The 23,713-nt window shown below is 41.7% G+C and overlaps 1 protein-coding gene across 16 annotated transcripts in view; it reads right to left on the bottom strand.

Moving 5' to 3' along the window:
- Nucleotides 1-23,713, bottom strand: part of LOC119653637 (uncharacterized protein CG43867) — a 466,832-nt gene that overhangs the window by 136,704 nt on the left and 306,415 nt on the right. The gene's annotated exons all lie outside the window — the stretch shown is intronic.

Here is a 23,713-nt window from a genome sequence, read left to right as displayed (position 1 = left end):
ACATTTGAGCGAAAAAGTTTTAAATTGTAAAAGACCGTCAAATATTTTGCCTTCAGTACTTTGTTTAATGAAAGTTTTAAGTCCAAGTGATGCGGTGAACGGAGTTTAACACTCTGAACCCTGGATGTGATGATTGTGAGATTGAGGAAAGTTATTGGAAAACAAAGGGTACGGGGAAACTTGAAAAGAATGCAGTATACAATTAACTCCATGAGGAACCATGTTCGATAACATTAGAATATCTAAACCTAGGTTGAAGTTAATGTCCATGTTTTTTTTTCTACAGTTGGTATATAAGTTGAAAAAAGAACTAGGTTTTTTCCTTATCCTGTAAATATTTTTATTTTTTCCCGCATACAATCGTTTCGGAGACCACGTGCCTCCTTCCTCAGTGCTATCATAGTACCTAATTAGGTGGGTATTTTTTTTTTTGGTTGGCTATTTTTTTATTCCTTTCTTTGTTTCCCGACAGAGCTTACACTGAACAAAGGAATCTTCTGAATTATTATAGGTGGAAAATGGCAAGGAAAGGTGGAAACCCTAGAGGTCGTGCCCTGTAATATCTGAGTCAGGAGAAACGTCGATTGAGAGAATGCGGTCCTTTGTAGATTTCCCTCGCGATCGCGATACCCTGGACGAATTTGTGATTTTTCAGCTACGTGCTCGTTGGCATTTCAATTTTATACGATATTCCTATTTTCTATTGAGGTTTTGCGTGACATTTTGACAATGTCCAAAGGACTGCCCCCTTACGTTACCAAGCCTGGCTAGGTCAGTATTCGTCACGTATATGACTTTTGTGGTTGCATCCAAGTAGCTGTAAGGTCACATATTATCTTTGAAATCAGTGTGAACCATAAACGGAAATGAAAAGCAAGTAATATCATTTTATATATAAAAGAGAGCCAAAGCATCTGCAACCGCTATAAATAACGAGGCTCACAGAGATCGAGATAAACCACGTTTAGCTGAAGTTACTCTGCTATGGTAAATCCTCTAACTTGGTGACAAATGTTACCAGAAGCCGAAAAATAAAACGCATAGGATGCCGTCCAAAAAGGAGATCATGACATCTAATAATATCATTATAAAATAATACTAGGGTGTCTATTTCAGTTGGTGCGCCAGGAGGGAACCTCTGTCGTATCGGGAAATGAGCAAGGGTTTTTGACGCTTGGACAATATTCATACGTAAGCAAAATATTTCGAGCCATTTAAGTCGGGCCTCCATGCTTCACAGAAAGGACAAGGGAATTTGTACGGGTGCTTCAGAAAGGATACATCGGTTTTTGTGCGTTGCCAAAAATCCGGTGATGTGGTGCCAAGAATTACGACATAGAAGGTGAATGTGGTAAAAATAGATTAGAAACTCGCCTACACTGGTTGGTGAAGTTCATTACCATCACAGCTGACCATTCCTTTAGTGGCTTCGCGCCACAAGACACTATCTGGCAACCACTCGACTTGTAACGTGTATGCCAATGAATGTATCATCATTGCAGGTAGTGTCAATTATCATGTCGACAAAAAAGCAAACGGCAATCGATGTCACTAAGGTAAAGGCTTTGATACAGGCAATGAGGGTTGCAAATGTATTGCCGATTTGCTCGTCACTCACAAATACGACCTTGTACTTGTCCATACATGGTTTATTAAACGATTGTGTCTCCAGTGAGGATAGCATTACTGCAGCAAAGTCGTACCCTACGGGATCATCACATCTCAACTTCAGGTGTTGATAACGGTCCTGCGTATCAAACCATCGCTGAAAAACCGTGGGGATCCTACTGAACGTCGCGAAATAAACTGTGGTGATTTAGTGAGAAAATGATGCCACCCATTGCTAATTGTGAGGCCAATTTCCAGGTTAAAGACCTGTAAAATATATACAACAAATAATACGAATTACAAAGTGGTTTGTGCAACCTTCAGGGTCATAAACCCGGTAACCGATTCGATGAGTTACTCGGCTTTGGAGTCAAGATGTTTAAACGAAAGTCCTCTAAAAAAAGTGCCTCTATCATAAGTTTCTCGTCGCCCAACCGGTGGCATATTTGCAAATTTATAAAAATATCAAGCACGACCCAAAGAAAGTGATTGCTATTATCTGAGCAGCATAGTTCAAAACAAATAAACTGGACACCCTATAAGAATATTGAAAACTTCTATGTTGATGATCAAAACTAAAGCTCTGTCGACCAGTGATGGACAGATAGCAGAAATACTTTCAGTAAATTTTAATCGTTTCTCGTTTTTTCAGATCTTCCGCAAGGAAGATAAGCGCATCTAATGGCATTGCAGTTGCTCTCTAGAAAATGAAGAGCATGAAACGAACGTTCTGGCTCGCTAAATCGTTCAATCACTTAATTGAGGAGGAGGAGGAAGACAACCAAAAAAAAACTATCTGCCGGAATGTTTAAACTACCGTCCGATTCGCTGGAGAAACTCCGTGAGAAGCGTGGCCCTCTCTGTATAGCCTTCCTCATCTGCTATCCATTACGAGATTATCTTTAAAATTGTGCGCTATCGCGCTTCAAAGAGTAAAGCTCTAAGTGTGGCGGACATATCAAATCCACTTTGTGTCGCTGTCGATACTTGCCAAGGAAGCGCCCTCTCGCCACCGCTCTTAATGTTTGTTCTGGTCATTGTCACGTGGTGAATCCAACGTAAAGTGCCCTACACGCTGTTCTAAGTAGATGAGGTTTTCTTAGTGTCTCACAACAATGATGATCTCGAGCAACTAGTTCAAAGGTGAAATGGTGGCCTCATGGAATAATACACAGCTTTTGACAACCGAGCGAAATGAAACAGGCACTGCGGTTGTTAGTAAGAACGACATAGCGATCTCAGCGAATGGTGAATTGCGCCATGAAATTGCTTGACGCATCAGTGCACCTTAGAAGAAGTGGCACGTCGCAACTTGTCCCCAACGCATCCATGAGAGTCTCAAATCCAAAATCTACCGGAGGGTCGTTCGTCTTGTCACAATCTATGCTTATGAGTGTTGGTTGACTACCAAAGGCAGTTAACACTGCCTAGCAATAATCGTGACGCAGATTTTGAGGATACTCGCGACTTCGATGATATAGTCATATAATTCGTGTTAGCGGCAACTTAGTAGCTAGGCCCGGACGTTAACCACGATGGGAAATAAGCCAAAGGGCGACCGAAAAAATGATGGCTTAATACACATGCTAATGTAGGAACTTCAGAAATTCTGAGAAGGCAATCTCGACCTAAACAAGTCGGCATAGCGAACCTTTCACTATCATCTTCGTGGGATCCGTATGAAGATTGAAATAAATAAAAACAAAAATAACAATAAAAAACGAACGGTGCATCGGACGGAGGAACATCTTTCCAGCACTGATATCCAGATGATAATATCAGAGAAGGGGAAAGTTGGGAAGTTACGTAGTTGAGCCAAAATGAACATTGAGCTGTTTCAAAGATCACAACCAACAAATGTATATCATCAGAATGCAAGGGACTGGCAAAAGTACGTCTGAAATTAGCATATCAGACATCAGGAAGATAGCAGAATTTACTGGGGCATACATTCAATGGTATTCGTGCTATCTGAAGGAAGACTTCAACTGTGGAACCGAAGAAAAGAGGAAAGCTCCCAAGAAACCGAAACCCAGAAAGAAGAAAAACTGGAGTAGGCGAGAGGCGGTGGCAGGAGCCAGGGGACTGGGCGTTATCTATACTAGCATGGCAAAAGACTGACTGGCCATTGTATATAAGTCCTTTTTAGAGGAAACACTTACTCGTTATCGATAACAGATTTATAAAGAATGGAGTCCCAACCTTGATATCAGCAGCGTATCCTTTGCAACCAGACTTGAAACTGGTAGACTGTATGAACGATACGGCAGAATGGGTCAGGAATGTGTAGAAGAGAGCAGAAGTATGGATATGTGATATACCAGGTGCACATATTTCCAAAGCCGCAACGATGGAAACGGACAAGCTTCTGAGCCTCGCAGTCGCCATAAATGAAGGTGGCCAAATAAAGATGTAGAAAGTACTCAGAAGCATAACCGAAACCTCTGAAGAAATCATGGAAATCATAAAAGGTGAGGAGAGGTGGGACGATCTAGACTTGGATCTTCTAAGGCCCAACGTGGACAATGAGTCACAGGCAAGTGCCATGTCGCAGGAGGAGTACGATACTTCGAAATTCTAGAAGAGATCTTAACTTTAATGAAGCCAATCGCCCACACTAAAATAGCTAAAATAAGCTTCCATTATGCGAAAGGTGTAGTAATTACAAAGACGATTTCCGAAACTGAAATTAGAATAATGCTGGCCCAGAGGCCTTGGCTTTGTCAGAGATTGATTCGTTGGCTGCAAGGAAGAAAAATGCAGATAATTTTGGGTTCCTCCAAACAAATAGTAAATAATTTCAGTGCTTCTGATTGGAGATCTCGTGATAGTCCAACTTCCATTGAAAGCCGAAGGGAGAGCTTAAGAGGCAGTCGTGGCGTCGGACTACTTTCTAGAGCCTAGAAATCATTTTAGTGTCCTTTCTAAGGGTAGTATAAACAATATAACCTTGGGACACATACCAAGAGAACAGAAGCGGTCAAAAGTGGCCTTCATGCTGAAAGCGGATAAAAGGGATCCTAACCGCCCCATATTTTTAAGACCAATTTGCATAAGAGTCCGCGTACCGAAAGCAGTGGAGTAGATCTTAAACAACTGACTTCGAGCTAACATTCTAATGCATAATCTTACACTTCCATGCCTGCTATAGTACCTTTCACTACGAAGCGCAAGCATGATCACATTAGAGTCATTAGATTCCTTGAAACAGAGGTTAAACAGGAAACACAGGTCAAATATTTGAGAATCACAATGCGCACGTCGAAACCTATGTTTGAAAGCCACAAGAATTTGGAAAATTCTATGCAAGATATACACTACAATAGAAGGGTCAATAATGGGGCAGTAAACTAGGCAGATAGAACCAAATTCAACACAATAGTCAGTGAACTACACAAACTTTAGTTACTGGCTTGTGTGTGTATCACGGGAGTCACGAAAGCATATCCAACGGTATACTGGAGGCCATTGTTGCATTGACTCCTCTTCATCTCCACATAAAAATGCACGCAAGAGGGCCAATCTTTCGAACGCCCGGGGGTATTAGCGGGGCGAAGAGCCGTTTAAATTGACAGAAGATCGGCATTATTTCTGGGCGGTAACGAGGGATAACATGACAATAAGGTTTTATTTCGATATGGAATTCGACTCCGAGAGCGTGGCAATATCCTGCGGCTCGAATCAGTTATTGATTGCCTGGTATATTGACGAATCCTTTACAATAAAGGAAGCGAGTGCAGGGGGCACTGTTCCAAAGAAAGCGTATTTCGAGACAACAGGTGTGATTACTACAGCTTCCAATGGAACTATGGGCGCAGCACATTACGATCCAAGTCGAAAGCTATCAAGGAATGGAGATGCCCTAATAAACTAAATGTCTGAATATTCTGTGTTCAGGACCACAACTGATTAGAAAGGATTCGGGCAGCGGATGAGCTGGTTAGGCGAACGCCACATTAACGACCTTTTTCTGATCATAAAGAAGGAAGAGGAATTGTTGTGGGTGCCATACTTACCAGGAATGATAAAGTCCAGTATGATTACGGGAAAATATGAGTGAAAGTGTTCGCAGGATACCTTAAACCTCAGCAAGAAGATAGCCAGTCCAGATAGCCCAGTGGTTAAAGCACAATGCTGTCGTACGGTAGGTCGCGGCCCAAATCTCATTGGCGGTGGTGGAATTTGTATCACGATTTGATGTCGGATACCAGTTGACTCAACTGTGAATGAGTACCTGAGTCAGATCAGGGAAATAACCTCGGCCGAGCGCAATGCTGACCACATTTCATCCTATAGGGTTACATCCTGTAGTGTACCATTACTGTATTGAATGAAAAGCTCTAACACATGGTCCTAATCCAATTGAATTTTTATTATTAAGAAGAACCTTGGGATTGTAGTGGGAATGTCACAGGTCCCTCCAGTCTAAATTGCAACCTCAAGTAAAATTGCAACTTGGGGAAGCTAGGGATGAACACAAAGTCCGCAGATTCTGTGCGAAGAGTGATAAATCCTTCATACATACTTTGAGACAATATCCGGCACTTGTACAAAGTGACAGAATTTTTAATACTACACGCAGTTAAAACACAAGTAGTAAGAAATATCGTAAAAATCCCTTCGATACTACGATTGACCGACATACTATATTAACAGAACACACTATAATCATTAAAAAGGTAATTTTCTCGGAGGTAGGAGGCTGTGCAATTCTCATTGACACCATTATTATGATCAACTGTTGGCATTTGAAGCTAATTAAACGCAGAACATGCAAAACTATGTGGTTAGCTCAAGCTTCCTTTCATAAATGGTTTCATTTCACCAAATATTTCCCTTGTGCAGAACTTTTAGTTCCACTCAGGAAATTTTCCTCAGCCAATGCACAAACCATTTGAAACTTTCCCCGATTTCCCGACAGAGGCCATATGAATCACAGTCATTGTGAGGATTTCCACTTCACATTTCCCATCATGTTCCTTCAATATCCCTTGGGCAATTACGTCCTCTTACATTTTACTATCTACTAACTCTCCCATATTTTTCCGACGAGGGTATCCGCACGTATGAATGTTTGGAGCCCTCACGACTTCCCAGTTACACACAGCCTGCAAGGAAGTTGCCTCTTCATTACGTAGTTTTTCCTCTACTATCACCTCCTTCGAGACAGTTGAATGCGTTGTTCACGTCCTTATGCAGAATTCCTGGATAGTTTAGCCGGCCGGTCGGGCTCTTCTTCCGCGTAGGAATTTAACTTGGCATAGTCCTGTTCCATGTGAATGTGTGCACGTTCGTGTATATCTTTTCGGGCAGGACTCCACGCCACCACAGTTTGCTACATTGTGATCAATAAAACGTGATTTATGCGCCTGGGAAATAGGAAATAAGAAATATATGGGAACAGGAATAAATGGTGGGGGTAGAAGCAATATTGGAAGCAGCCCGTCCCCATAAACATTGTCCGCTTGTCGTTGGGAAAATATTTTTGTTTTGCTTCAACCAGAAGATAACGGACTTGAATCGACCAAATATGGTGGTGAAATGTAGTGGGAAAATTTGCGGGTGGCAAAAGGTCCTTGGGAGCACGGGGTTTAGTGATTATCAATTGATATGTGGCAGAAGTTTCGGCGACTTTTAGGGTGAGTATGTGTATTTTCACTCCAAGACGGTCTTAGGGATTTCCATTCCATAATTTAAATTCTTCCTTGATTTCTCGAACTGGAAATATAACTCAAGTACGCGTAAATTCCGAGTATTAACAGCAGATGACAAGCTCCTTACAACCATTCCAATTTGATACAGGACAATGAATAGTTCTTTCCCCTACACCACACAATAAAAATGCAAACGGAAACATATTTACGATCCGCCATGAGAGCGCTTGATGTCCTGGCAGTTTCTTCTTGTCGGACTTTAATGAGTTCGATTTACGGAAAATTGTTTGTCTGAGATAACGATTATTGTGCAAATGGAAATGGATTAGTTCAAGGTAACGAAGAGGGAGATAACCAAAACAGATGCCTTGAGGTGGCTGGGAACTATCTTGCAGGATTCATTATGCTTTGGGGGCAACTACATATTATTGTACGTAAACTGATTAGCAAACCGCATCCCCCTGTTTGCTAATTCGATTTGTCCAAACCTGTGGGTACGTATATATCAGGAGGTGAGCAAGTGAGAGGACATTGAGAGATAACCTGTACACGTGCGAGTCTAACTTCAAAGTAATATAAATTCTACGGTCATTAACATTTGTTTGCTCCATCAAAATACAAATCTTTGAATATGAATTTCAGAAAGGTTAATCATTGCGATGATGGTGTACCTACCCAGAGGGAATACATTTAAAATGAGGTTAAGGTTTATGTTCGCTTTCTACATTAATTCATCACTTCAGCTGGAATGATTACAGTTGCGTAACCCTTCGCATTTAACCTGATTCCTGTGTATCCTGGGTTGTAGTCATAAATTCGCAACCAGATCTTTTTAATTCGCTCATAATGTAGGATTGCCGGCGCGGTAGCCATGTGGTTATGTCAAATTTTCATGTCGCGGATTCGAGCCTCTTTTCGGGTTACGAGTGTTGGCGTGTTTCTTTGTGTGCGTCCTGCCGTTGTAGATTTATAATTTCCAGAGTATTACGGACGGAGATAATGAAGCCGACGTAGAGTCGCATCAATAATAAAATAGAATGTGAAAACCAAAAAAGCAAGCCAGAAACACAAACAACTGAGGATTCTTCTTTGGAGTCATTAGCGAAAAAAGTACTATCGCTGCCAATAATTTAATCTGTCAATTTTGTTTAAATACGGTTTCCCACGTTAAACTCTGCGTTGTTATATAGGATATCATACTATGTGCTTCCCCCCGGGAAAGCCTACTCAGGTTGTAAAATTTAATAGTTTCAGGACCCCAAATACATCTATCGACTGTCCCGCTTGCAACCCAACTTTACTATCTGCTACCCTACGACATCCGGCCAACCTATCAAATAATTTCAAAAACGAATTTAAAACATAACACTTCCCGGTTACAATTGCTCCCTCTTCGTTGTCATCATTGCACCCTGGAGATATCGAATTTCCAGGTGTAATTTTCGGTTACGGTTATTTGCCATGGGGCTAATGTTCAATGGTAGCAATGACAGAAAATGGGTGTGTTTGGGGCCAGGACCATGACAATTCAGCATGAAAAAGACGAACGACGTCGATGACAATAAGAGAAGAAATGATAACGCCCAGGGAGAAGGTGAAAGGGCGCTTGCCGAATTTCAAGCAAGAATTGCTCTTGGATGTTCTGAAGGGAGATAGGATAGTTGATGATGGCAATATGCGAAAATCTATTAGTTTCAATTTTTGACCAATGGGAATATTTTGTTTATCGATAGGCCCTTGAATTACTTTCGAAAAATCTTGCGAGCGTCGTGTTTTACTGCTAAATAATAGGAGGCAATACACGAAAAGAATGCAGTCATTAGCATCAAGAAGATGCTGTGATGTTAATGTATCAGTTAGTATAGATAATTTGTATTAAATGAGCCACTTCTCTTATTGAATATCAAGGCAATGAGCATTAATATTATTTTTGGGGAAAACAAGAATTTTTTAAAAATAGATAATTATCTTTGATAATACTGATTTTAGTTCAATGAACGGATAGTTGCTGAAAAGTGACATTTCAGAGGACATTTCATATGGAAAAAGTGCATTATTTCTACTCAAATGGTATCATTCTGTTGGTTACGACGCAAAAAGAATATATCTAGTGAAGAAATTTGAACTAATTATTACTATTCTTCAATTGATTTCATCGCGAAGAATTTACATGAATTTCACACTGTCGCTGTGCTTAGGGCAGGTCGTATTGGTTTTTCCAGAGGACGCATCCATAGCAGGTTTGAAAAACTAAAAAACTATTGTGCCCATTTTACTGGTCATAGTGTATCTATTAACTATAGTATGTCAAGCAAGCCAATAACTGAAAATAATTTTAATATACCGTATTCCTTACTTCCAAGTATTTTAACTTGACATCTGGTATTAACTATTCTCCCAAATACCTCAATCTACTTTGTACAATTGCCGGACAGTGTCCCAGGAAATGTATGGAGTTTTCAATTACTCGCCGCACAGAACCCGCAAATAGTGGTCGTAGATATCCCTAGCTACCCCAAGTGCTACTTTAGTCGGCAGCGACTAGTTCAGTTTAGTATCTTTTAAGCGCTTGGGATCGTATCCCACCAATGAGCAACCTAGATTGCTACATTCCTGGTAGATTCGCCCAGTATAGTTCCCTTAGCCGTTCTCTTCATTTTCGACGCGATGACCATGAACCCATTTCCGACCCTACAGAAAGGTTCTGGTTCATGTACAGGCGCGTTCGCTCCTTCATTGTCTTCTAACCCAACACGACCTGGAGCTCAAAGTATCCTTATTGTATGAGCCGAGTGTGTTCAATCTCTCAAGGCATTTCCATAGTAGTTTGGAGTTCACCTGTTTGGCCCTAAGTGCTTTGACCACCGCTTGTCTGTTGATCTGAATCACAGGGTTCTGTCCCCTATAGTTCTTTTGGAAGGTGAAAGAGGCACATCTGTCCGCGCATATATTTCTGCCTGGAACATACTGGTGTGCCTATCTATTGGTTCAATACGTTTTCCTTGGACCAATGACCCAGCGCCCAGTATCTCTACTGTGGGGGATCCATCAGTTGATGATTTAAGCCGACGGTTACTCCCGACTCCCCTTTTTGCCTTTTACTCTCTTGTTGTCTCCCCTTCTTTCTCTACCTCAAAGAATTTTTTCTCTACGGCAAACAACCATCATACAACAGAGACAGGACGCGTGTATATATTGTTTCCTATTGAACGCAAACTTCGCTTAGCACATGCAGTAAGGCACTGACACAACATACAGATACTCAATATCAGCGATTTATGAAACTGACGCGGGAGATCCTTCAACCTGCTGACTCACTACGACGGTCCGTCCAACCGTCGTAAATTCACGATAATGTAACACCGATTGTAAACCGCGGTGACGAACCGGTAAAAAGCCCAATTACCGTGTCCCCAGCACCTTTTAGTATTCTTAATATTGGTCTGCTAATGACCATTTTCATACTTTTTAAAATTTTAAACACAAAATCGTATACTTTGTGAATTTCCTGAAATCCTAAACTCCATTTAATTTTTTTTCGATTCTGGTATAGAAATTTTCGAATATTCGAAAATGATCATTAACATTTGTTTGTTCTTGTTATCCATTGCATGACCTGGTAATATACCTGATAATGCGAGACTTCCTGAAGTTCCTAGCGACCGAGAAGCCCCACAGTTCGGACAACAGGAAGAAATCACGAAAACTGAGAGGGAAAATAAAATACGATTTCTTTGCTTCATTTGCATGAGGGATTATAAAGTGTATGTACAGATTTACTGTTACTGTGTTACTGAACAGTAACAACAAGTCGAGAAATTGGAAGTTGAACGCTTTATGTTTTGTGCATTTCCTGTATGAAAATATTTGAGTGGACACTTGTTCCATTTATACCTAGCACGTAATGTATGTATGTAATAATGTCAGAATGTTCACTTTAGCGTGATCCTAACATTCATAGCCTTAGAATTTGCACTGTAGTGACAATTTTGACCTACTATAACCTTGTTAGTAATAGTGCGATTTTCACCAAACTTGATAGTAGTAATGCAATGCCAAAACTCAATGACTATAGGATGAACTTAAGAGTGGCTTTACACTTAATTACTAAAAATTATAGTAATATACCATTATTAAATTTACGCAAAAGAATGCATTGCCAGTACTGAGCATTGAAAAGCACTAAACGAGACTCTTCATTTGGTACCACATATGTTTGAAAAAAAAATTGTACAGACCCCTTTTGCGTGTATGGGGACCTCACTGCATGCGTGGGAGTTCACAGTTCCCACCTCTCCACCAAATTTAGTCTCAATCGGTACAACGGTTCTGATAAAAGTGCTTGTGACAGATAGTAAACCGATTTTAATAAGGCTTTGTCCTACACAAAACCTTAATAAAACGAAGTTGCTACGCTGAAATGCGAAATATGCCATACAACACATAATGCTTCTCCACCGGTGTAGGGAACAACTTGAGTGTGCATTATGCAAGGAAGTTCATCCATTCATCTCATCGGACCGAAAATGTTACTCCTTTAAGTCATTCCAGTGCTAGATTTCCCAAAGCAGTGATCAATGTAAAAGCAAATGATGGGCGTTCTACTCCTGTTCATTCCTTGGTTAACCAGGAAAGCGAAAGCAGTTTACTAAAACGTAACGCAGGCATGAAAGTTGTCTGTAGCCTAAATTGAAAGCTTCTAATCTTTTTAAGGTTTGAAGCGAAACAAAACCTTATTAAAATCGGTTTTCTGTCTGTCTGTCTTTCATACCACTTATCTAAGAAACGATTGCTCCTATTGATACGAAATTTAGTAGTAAGGCGGAACCTGTGAATTGCATGCAGTGAGTAATATATAATAGTTCCACGTTGAGTTTAAAGTTGAAAGTTCTCGATTAATACGCAATAATATGGGTTATACTATAGAGCAGTATTATGCTAATAATAAATTTGGTGAAAAATACATTATCACTAATAGAGTTATGATAGGTGAAATTTGCCACTTTTGTGCAGATTTCTTCAAGACTTTGAATGTCAGTATTATACTGAAATTAATGGTCTGATAAAATAATGACGAATGACGAATGCCCAATTGAACAAACTTACATAAGCAATAGACAAAACCTTTCATACCTGAAGCGTTTAGCTTCCGGTTTATCGATTTCATTTTGCTACAAATAGCATTGCATTTTAAAGCATCAATATTATCTATGGCAAAACGAAAGCGGATATAGAAGTATTCGGATTAGGTGGATTTTCGACAGAGAAAGTGTCTTCAATTGTCGGGCTGACTCTGCAATTAGAAGATAAGTCCTAGATTGAGATAAAGGCACTCGTTGTTGGGGCGTGCCAATCGATGGTAACAATTTGGAGAATAAAAAGTGCGAGACCCTTTTTCAAAGTGAATATCACCGAGAGTATATGATACATAGCACCCATTCTACAGCGGCAGGGAGATGGTAAACTAGAGAACTCTTTCCATAAGGTAGTCCAACATTTCTTGATGCAGAAGAAACGATAGGTGAGCAACTCTGAGCCCGACCAAAAATCATATGAATTAATTTGAGAAAATCTGGACTCGGGTCACAATCAAAGGATCTACCTGGCCAAAAGCTTCAAACACACATTATTGGCATAGCCACTCGACATAACTAAAATGTCTCGTCAATTTTCATGAAAGTCGAGGAGCAAATCATTTCCATGGAGAAACAATGCCAGAATGCCACAGCAAAGTTAAAACTGTTACTCACGGAATTAACTACGCACCCTGGTAGACAAGAACACTTCACCAGGTAGTCGAGGATAACGTCCCCGATGAGGAGACTAAATGGTTGGTCAAAAACGCTTTTTAAATGGAGTGACGACGATGGTTTGCATGGTAATAACGACGTTTGAGCAAGAAAAGCTCTCCCTAGGTAAATATAGGCTAATCGAAGGGATGTTCTGGAGGATATAATAAACTATGACATGTTGATGCGCATATAGATCTGAAAAAGGGCGAGAGATTAATGATGATAAACTAGGCACTTGGCGATCTAAATCTGCAAAAACTTGTCAAAAGCCGACATCAATCCATACAAGACATCCAACATTTCTGTTGTGAAATACTTGAAGCAGATTTCAAATGAAGAATTTACTTACCCGCCAGCACTGCTGACATTTGGAGCAGTTCCACCTCGCAATGCTGCAGAAATTGAAGAGGCAGACTAATGAAATGGGAGAGGGCGACAACATTGCAGTCATTGAATTGTATTTATGAAGAGAGTAAAACAAAACCTGAACTGCAAGAAAGTGTAACTGTCTCAATATGGAAAAAACAGTCGGCATCGATTGTTATCTCATGAAGATTTTTGGATGTATTCTTAACGAACGCATTCGTGAGATAATTCGAATTATAATACTTTGAACCGAACCAAATTCGGCAACAACTGGAGAACTATTTTTTTGTTACCACTTTTTACTGCACGCTGCGCAGTTATTCGTGGAGAAATATCATGAAAAATATCGTTCTTTCTACGTTACAATCCTAGATCAAAAGAAATCGATTGGGATATCCAAAATCCAAGGCCATTCACACTGCTCTATGTAGATGGTTGTGGTAACAGAGCTAACCTCGAGCAACTTGTCCAGTAGGTAAATGATCGCCTCAGACAGGTGGTTCCACAACTGCCAGTCCTTACTTTGTGTATCATCCGCCCTGTTGCCTACTGTGGCTGTGGATGCTGCCTCGTCATAATGGAGTTGAAGATGTTTCGTTGGATCGGTAGTAGTAACATGCTTTGACTACATTCGCAATATCATTCGCGATCGATATATTATGGAAAAATTACGAAAGAGGTGTCTTTTAGGATATGATCATTTAATATGCGTTGATGGAAACTCGCTAGTTAAAATTGGCCTCAACATAATAGTCGATAACCGAATAACCAAAAAGTGGACCAGAAAAGCGATTGTTTGATGCGCTAGATAGCTATTTGAAAGGCTTTTCACTACGACCGGACTAGGCCTTCAAACGAGGAAAATAGTAAATTCAATCCATACGAGGTGACGCTGCTACCAAATTGGACTAAAAAGCCTACTATGGTATGAGAAGAATGAAGGATCGACAGAAAACACCGCTATGGCAGGAATTTCTTTCTCTTCTCTCTTCTGATAGACAATCCGTATTTGGTTTTGCAGACAATCTAGTGGTAATTTCTGTCACAAAAAGGAAAAATGGAGGCCGTCCTTATACCCAACAACAGAAAGAACAACAATACCTGAGTTTTTGAATACGAAGATGTCAACAGAAGGCAACACGGGCTACCTTATATTTGCAAGGACTATGGCCATTATAGAAGGCAGCGACATGTTGCTCGTGACTTAAGTGATGTAATCCTTTCCGTCATATGCGGTTCCTATCCAAACGCAAACGGAATTGTAGTTAAGAATCAGATTATATAGTGCATTTAGGTCGCAATCGGACAAGGCAGCGTGCATTACCACAGACACAATCCTGAAAGATATTTTAGCGATTGAGGTGCACTAACTTTACGAGGGAACTTTTGAGAAGTCGTTCGGAAGGCCTTTTGCAACAAATGGCTTCCACGACGGAACTTCTCTGAAACAGGGCCTCTGGAACTATAAATTAAACCCGTGAAGTCAGAAATGGATGAAACGAAAGCACTGGACTTAAATCCTTATGGTATGCCGTGGTTTATAGATAGTATTTTCAACCCCGTGATTTGGATCAGTTTCCTGGATGTACTCAATGTGCAGCTACACCCGAGAACGCGGAGTACATAATACTTCGAGGTACATCGACGAGAGGAGCAAGTCGAAGAAGTTTAATCGACGAGGTGCTGCCATAATTGTGAGAATGCAATTAACATTTAAAAACCAGGTCGCGCCTTGAAGCAAGACGATGTAGATACGTGGGTGTAACTTAGAAGAAGAGTGCACGAATAATATTGCAACATACTTTCATATGATACTTTATGTATAACGAGACAAGGGTTCTCATCTACTATTGCTCTACATGAGTGTGCCTTCTTTCACGACTAGAGGAATGGATGCATCATTGCACTGGGTCGTTGAGTCCGTCGCCTGATTGAAAATCTCCTTTGAAGTTAACGAAGGGTGGTTACTTCCCTATTTTCTTTGTAAATGGTGTCAATCTGGAGATACATTCCTAATGTCCCAATGATCCATGATCATGTGTCCGGATTTTACGAATGCTATGTGTGTGGTGCTATGAAACTAATCTAGGTGTACTTCAGAAAATTTCACCAGACAATAGACGCACAATACTACAACCTAAAGTTCCCAATCTTACATTTCTCAAATGAAAGTTCACATGAAACATATTTGAACGTAATTCTGAACTTTTGTTAACAACTTTAACGACTACTGAGAACATTCAAATTAACACAGTGTAGGTGTATCTAAAGGTCACCGCTTCAATATTGGAAGAGTATAGTCTGCCGAAAAGTTTTCTCTTCAGCGATCCATCTATCTAATAACTTCAGAATTGCTTCATCTCTTCCAAAATCAAGCTCAAAAGTTGGACAAACTTGTTTTGCGTTCTTTACACAAAATCACTCGTCATTCAATTTATTGCTTCTTTATTCCAATACTACAATATAAATAATATAGAAATCGATGAATGTTGCACAGCAATTCATTAATTCAGTTGAAGTGCCGTTTGAGAGAGGGCCATGCGAAAATATTCGACACTCAGTTCCACCAAATAGTTTCAGGACCTTGCAACGCGGACTGCACACTCGACTCCAAAACACAAATACCACTCCCAACCACTTCACTTGTTTGGTCGGGTACAACTTCTGCATGAGACATTTTATTATTAAATTTTATTTATCGACTTTTTTTGTTAATTATAAAACACGGCCGAACATAGGACGGCCGGCATCCCGACATGGTAGTGCAGGGCCGTGTTGGCTAGTCCCGGCAAGCAAGCATATCAGGATTATCCTCTTTACACAGTCTGCTGCAAATTGCATTACAAATGCCCGACTGAATATAAAATAGTTTTTTTTTTGCGCGAACAATTATTATTGTTAATTATGTCGAAAGCGAGTGTTTGTTATTACTCATGCTCGCTGTAATTGAATGAAAGCGATAAATTACATTACGTTGCATTAAACATTGCTTCGTGTTAGCGTAAAGAGTAAATGGGAAAGTGAGCGTGAGTTTTCAATGAGCTCAATATTTAGAGCGCGTACTGCAGGAGCTGCACTACAATAATAATTGTTTAATTAGCTGGTAATGGTGCCGATGGGCAATAATTCAGCAAATTGAAATACTTTTTAATGCTCCTGAACAATGAATGTATTTGCGGAGATTATTGCCGTTGTTAAAGCAAGGACTCGCTTATTTGAGCATGATAATCAGGAAAAGGTTGATAAGGTCTTCCAATGAATTAAGCAGCTATGGACCTTTCATTTAATGATGTTCAAACTAGCTCCTGCTTATTGTCCTTACAAAATCTTTCATTAATATTCTCACTTTTATAGATAACATTTACATTGATGTGAACAATGACTTTAAACTCCACCATGCTATTAACATAGTAAGCTGGTCCCAACCCAGGTAAAGGAGGAGGGTTTGAGGCAACTGTACTATCCTCAGTAAAACAAAAATAAAATGCTGAGATCAGGGAAATAGATAAATATAGTTGGAATTATTCTACTATGCTAAATCCTACCTGATATCTCTTGGTGACAGGTCCCGCGACAGGCCGACCAAGAAAATGCATGCAATGTCGTTACAAACAAGATGATCGGAGCCTCGGAAAAATGCTAGGACGTCTACGTCAGTTGATGCGGCAGGACGGGCCCCGGTCCTGTCGAGAAATGGGCAAGGGTTCGTGAAGAATGGACTGCGTCAGGACGGGCCCCGTCCTGTCGAGAAATGGGCAAGGGTTCTTGAAGAATGGACTGCGTCAGGACGTAAGTAGGTTAGTCCGAGCAAAACAAATACGTGTCTGCACGCTAAATGTTGGTACCCTAACTGGAAAGACAGAGCAACTCGCAAGAGTCTTTCATTAAAAGCGCATTTATATCTGCGCTCTGCAAGATACCCGATGGTCTGGTACCAAAAGCTGCGACATAGAACGCGAACGCGGTAAAAATGGCTATAAACTTCTCTATTTTGGTAGCCCACACACTCAATATGGTGTTGGCAATGCCATCTCAGATGGTTTCCGTGATGCCATTAAAGAACTCGAATGATTTGCTGACCGCATACATGCCACAAACACAGGTGATGCCGAGAAAGATGCCTTTTGACAACTTCTCGATTCTACTAGAAGTTTCTCGACAATAAAACGCTGGCCAATGAGCAAATTTATAAGAATGCCAACCGGGAAGCAACGAAAACAAACACCGAAAAACACGAAAACTTCTCTGGCGTTAATGGCAAGAATGGTACTTTGGTTACCGGCCGTCGGATAGATAGCGAGAATATTTTGGGGGAGATTTCAACGAAAGAATTTGTTCATCCTCCAATTCCACAATCATTGCCAACATTTGGAGCAGTTCCACTTGTCAGCGCAATTGGTGCTCAGAGGTGGCGGTGAGGAAGATGGGGCGGCAACCCCATCGGCCAAACCAAAACCAAGTGGCCGAGGAGAACCTCCATAGTGGTGGCACCGGGAGACGCTGTACTCACTTTGGTTTGCCGGCCGTGATGCAGTAGACGAATGCTCTAAAGGCCTAATCAGGGCGATCAGACCCGAGTCGGCGCGGGGACTCATCTGAAGTGGCAAATTGGTCACGAAACCTTACCAGGGGTATACTGGTACCATGGGAACCGGGAAAGCCCCTGGACTCACATACTTCGGGTGAACTCCTGTTGTATGTGAGGGCAGCTCGGTTATTTGCGGTTGGCCCCCCTAGTGGGAGTTTCATGGTGGTTTTGGTTGTGCTCAAGCGAGAAGAGACCTTCGGGCCTCAACGTGGTGTTGCATATCAACCCCGTACTCCATAGTTCGGTAGAAATTTAGGTAATTCTTGCATCCACCAGTATGAATACTAAGCCATGCACTTGGTATAGACTGGTACCGTTATTGCTTGTCTCCAGCGGAGCTCTGATTGTGGTCACAAAATCAATCCATGTCTGAAGAGGACCGTAGGATTAAGTCTCACGACAGGTACCTACGTTAAACACCATGGACGTAAGCAATTGAAGTCGAGAAAGTAATAAAACAAATGAAATTGGGAAAAACCACAGGACGTGACGACATCGCATCTGAACTCTGGAAAGCGAAGAGCTGGGACCCAACATTGCAGCTCAGTGAATTCTTTAATCGGGTTATTCAGCGAGGTAGAACACCATCTGACTAGCAAGAAAATACTACAGTTCCAAAATGGAAAAAGAAAGGTAGTCCAGCAGAATGTTCAAATTACCGTCCGATCCAATTACATTCCCATACCATGAAGATTTTTTAACACATTCTTGACAATCGTATTCGCGAAATCGTTCAAATAACCATGAATCAAGCTGGATTTGTCAAAACTGTGCAACTGCTGACGCAATACACGCTTCTCAAACGCGCGAGAATCATCTTTACATTGCATTCCAGGATCGTGAGAAAGCGTTTGATGATGTACCACACGAAGTCATCTGGTATGGTCTACGACAAAACTTAGTACCAATTTACTTTTGATTTGTTATCTAAGTTACTTTTTCCTTAGAAACTTTTGAGAAAAAATTCGTTTTTTTGGCTTGGCGGGAATGAGCGGCGAGCCGCCGGCGGGTGGCGGACCAGACCGGCCCCCACCATAAGGCCTAGGGGCACTCGGATCGGTCGTGGAGTCCGCAACGAGGAGGATTCAGACTTGAAAGTAGCCAAAGTGAGGATAGCCAATCTTGAAAGAAGAAATGGCGAGCTGGCGAAGACACTCGAAGATTTGAAAAAACAAATGACAATATTGATAAAAAAAAATGGAAAGATTACGGAGCAGCTAATGGCTGGGGAGGCGGGCCCGCCGTCTCCAAAGGTAGCCAGAACAAAAGTTAAGCTTTCTTCGACTACTTTTGCAGTCATGGAGGAACCGGGCTGCCTTGAGGGTGAACAAGTTTCCGTCAGCGAATCTGTTCGTATGGAGGACATAGAGAACAGTAAAACTGACGATACGAGAGTCAGCAACAACGGTGGCGATGGTAATGTCCCAGAAGAGGGTGCTAGCCAGGCAAGTTGCAGTAGTGAAGAAGGAAAATTGGGTGAGTTTTTGGTCTATGTTTCCAAAAAATTAAAGAAAAAAAAAAATAAAATTCAAGAAAAAATTTAAATAATGTAAAAAATAATGCAAGTACGAGTGAAAATTTAAAAAATGGTCCGACTGGGGATACAATTAGCGCCTGAAATAAAGAAAAGGGAGAAAGGGTGCCCCCCATTAATGTTTATAAATTAGGTGGTAGAGATTTAGTCACTCTACTTAATGGGAGCGCGGGGCTCCCGAATTTTGTTATTAAAAAGACGGGGGCCGAGAGGGCCCAAGTGAAATGTAACAAAATTGCAGATTACAAAAAAGCACGGGAGGTCCTCGAGCGAGTGAAGGCTCCTCACTTCACCTACACTCCAAAGGAAGAGAAGGTGCAAACCTTCCTTTTGAAAGGCTTGGATGCGGAGGAAGAGCCCGATGAGATGCTCAAAATGCTCCGGGAGACGGGAACTGAGGTCAAGTTCCTCTCAGTGCCACGGTTTAGTACGAGGAGATCCGTTTTGGAAAAACGAATCCTACCGCACTTCCTTGTGCAGATAAGCCCGGAGAGCCGGGGAAGCGATCTGATCGGCTTCAGGTCGCTTAACTGCCAGGCCATTCGTTTTGAGCGCCTGCTAAGGGGCGAAATAGTCCAGTGTCGAAGATGCCAGCGCTATGGTCACTCGGCAGTGAACTGTCAAATGACCTTACGATGTGTAAAGTGCAGGAAAGACCATACCGCAGCCGAATCTTCGCTGACTGAAGCAGATGGCAAGGAAAAAACTTTCTGTGTCGACTGCGGAAGCGGAGGGCATCCGGCTTCGCACCGTGGATGTCCTGCATACCGCAATGTTAAGGTGACAAGGCAGCAGGCACCGAGATCGGCCCAAAGGACGAAGGCGTCAGCGGCGTTGAACGGTACCGTCCCTTCGGCACCAATCGTCTCGGGGATCCCATTTGCAGAAGTAGTTCGACAAGGGGGAGCTAAGAAGTCCCAACAAGATGCAAGTGGCGGGATGAACACCATCCTCAATAAAATACTTACCATGTGTGAAAACATGCAGCATACGCTACACGTACACAATACAAAAATAGCATAACAGAATATTTACACAAACAGCATGCCCGCTGCTAGGTCTGCAGTCCCAGCGGTACCACTGGATGGTCTCCGGATCATCGCGATTAATGTGGATTCCATCGTAGGAATCCATCGAAGAGCGGAGCTCCTTGATTTCGTTGACAGACAACAGCCTGACATAGTCTTGATTTCAGAAACCCACCTCAATCCGAGGCATTCGATAACATTCAAGGATTTTGAATTCGTGAGGAACGATAGACGAAATTGTGATGGGGAAGGTGGTACCGGAATACTTGTGGGTCGCCATTTTCGTTTCAGGCATATTAATAGGCCTGAATTTGAAACCTTTGAGTGTATCGAAGTCACATGTATTCTGTTTTCACTGCCTAGAGGAGGGAATTTATACATTCTGTCAGTCTATGCAGTGGGAAACAACTGAGCCAAGTTCAAGGAGGAATTCCATTCTCTGTTCACGATACTCGAACTGAATAGGCTGCATAGTTACTATATTATAGCTGGCGACTTGAATGCTAAGCATACCTCGTGGCTAAACGCCACAAACAATCCCAGAGGGGTATTCCTCAAATCTTGCATAGAGCAATACCCGATAGAGTATAAATGCGAATTATATGGGTCAGAGAGTCCAACCTGGCCCAGGGCAAATTCCTATTTAGATTTGTGCATTGCTGACGCGCGCTTGAACTTTAATTTTAGGAATCCTCAACGGAAACTACAGACCCTTCCTTACGATAGCGACCATAACGCTATTCTTATTGAAGTTCTGTTTGATGGACGAAGAGTTCGCCTTCTGCCGATGGACAGTGGCGTCCACAGGCTGAACTTTAAACAAACAAATTGGAAGAAATTCCAAGAGAGGTTTATTCGGGGATATCGAGAGGAATGCCCACCTCTTGATGGGGAAAACGATAGTACAATTGCACCAGGTGACAGGAACTTGAGCAATGAGGAAATACTTCAGTATCTTCTCAAGCTGGAGAACTTGACGCTGGAAACAATTGAACAAGTCGTCCCTAAGATTAAACCTCGCAATAATATGGAAGGATATGAAACTGCAGCCATAAAACGGTTGGAAAAAGTGAAAAGCCTTCTGCTCACTCGCGTCAACAAAATCTATCGGAGATATGGGGACTATCATCATCCCATATTGGTTGAGTTCAAATCACTTCTAAAGATCGCGCGGGATCTTATCTGTTAACATTGAACAATGAAGTGAACTTCCAGTGGCGGGAGAAGTTAAAGGCCTAGAACAGACTTAGAGCCAACGCGACTTTCGGAAATTGTAGAACGAGATGTCCACAATTTCAAATATAGCCTAAACGGCACCACAGTTCTCCAATTTAGCTCTGCGTTGCAGGCTGATCTCATACCGAGTGATAATCTGCTTGATTACTTTGTCTCATGTGTAGAGTTAACTTCCATGTTCAGAAGATTAAACAATAAGAGATCATCCGGTATGGATGGCATTCCCACCGTGGTCCTGAGGCATTTACCAGACATTGCCATTCGTAATTATTGCATTTTGTTCAATAATTTATTGAACAATTCCTTCTTTCCAGGACAATGGAAGAAAGCCCGAGTATCCCCGATTTTAAAGAGAGGGAAGGATTCATCCAGCCCTCAAAGCTACCGCCCAATCAGTTTGCTGCCTAACATCAGCAAGGTGTTTGAGGTTTTGGTATTGAAAGCCTTGAACGGGCATATCAAGAAGAAGGAATTATTGCCGAACGCGCAATTCGGATTTCGATCTGGACATTCGACAATACATGCAGTAACGAAGGTAACGTCTGATATTTGCTGGCGGATTAACAATGGTGAGTGCGTAAGCGCTTACCTTATAGACATGGAGAAAGCCTTTGATACCGTCTGGTTGGATGGACTGATTTTCAGGCTCCTGAAGAATGAGTTTCCCAGTCACCTCGTAGCGATGATGTGTAGTATGCTGTATGGCAAGTGCTTTGTCATTACGGACGGAAATCTCACTACTCGCAGAGAATTTCATGTTCTGAATGGATTACAGCACGGAACAGTGACTGCGCCTACACTTTTTGCGGTTTTTGCCGGCGAATTACTTAACTCTTTCGATTTTAATAAATCTCCTAAAAGGTCGTTGGTTGTCTTTGCTGACGATCTGATAGCCTACACGGCACACAAGAGGGTAACTGAGGTGCAAGTTGAATTTCAGAAAATGTTCAAAGATATTAAGTTCTTCACGAACAGTTGGCGGATGAAAATCAATGCGCAAAAGTGTGAAATGATTCTGTTTCGAAATTCCTTGGCGTATGCCAGTAGGAACTTGAAAAAGAATTGGAGAGATTTCCACATTGTTGCGAACGAGGATAGTTCGGAGCGCATTCCTCATAAGAAGTGCGTTAGATACCTGGGTGTGCGCCTTGACGAGCGTCTCCAATTTAACGAGCACGTTAAAGTCGCGCTAGAAAGCGCTCGCAGGGCATTCATGTCTCTTCGAAGACTCCACGTCTTATCCAGAAGGTTAAGATTATTTGTTATCTTACTTTGGTTAGATCGGTGCTCACTTACGGGTGTGCTATCTGGTTTAATTTGAGTGCTAGCCAAATGGAGAAAATAAGGATCTTTGAAAGGAAATGTCTGCGTGCTTGCACGGGGCTTAATAGGACTGCTTCGTCAAACTATGAGCACTATGTAACTAATGAAGTGATGTATGCAGCTGCTGCTGTGCCAAGAATCGACACAGTTATCGTCAGATTGATTCGGAATCATATAGTGCGATCTGCTTCGCATGGTGAGAACCCTTGGGTTTCGCAGCCGTTCTACCCAAATGATGGATATTTTGAGAAAACTCTCACGACAGGCTTCATTCCTCCCGAAGCGTTCGTGTATCTTGATAGGAATGGTCTAATTCTTGATTCTGCCGGTGATCCGGTTATGTATCATATACATAGACGGGCCACGGACAAAAGGATAGAATACCTCCCGAATTTGACAGTGGGGGCTCCGGGATTCGACTGGAGTTCTGCCATTTGTTTCCTGGTGGAGCTTTGTAAGTAGAGTAGAGACATAGCCGAACGTTATTTTTTTAAATCCCTGTAACTTCTGTTACTCTTCAATGAAAACGCTCGATGGTTCAAACACTGAGATCGCAGCTAGGTGCGTTTTAATTGTTGTTGATG

The sequence above is a fragment of the Hermetia illucens genome, chromosome 4, assembly GCF_905115235.1.
Source record: "Hermetia illucens chromosome 4, iHerIll2.2.curated.20191125, whole genome shotgun sequence".
NCBI lineage: Eukaryota > Metazoa > Arthropoda > Insecta > Diptera > Stratiomyidae > Hermetia > Hermetia illucens.
This window is presented reverse-complemented; position numbering and strand designations above follow the sequence as displayed.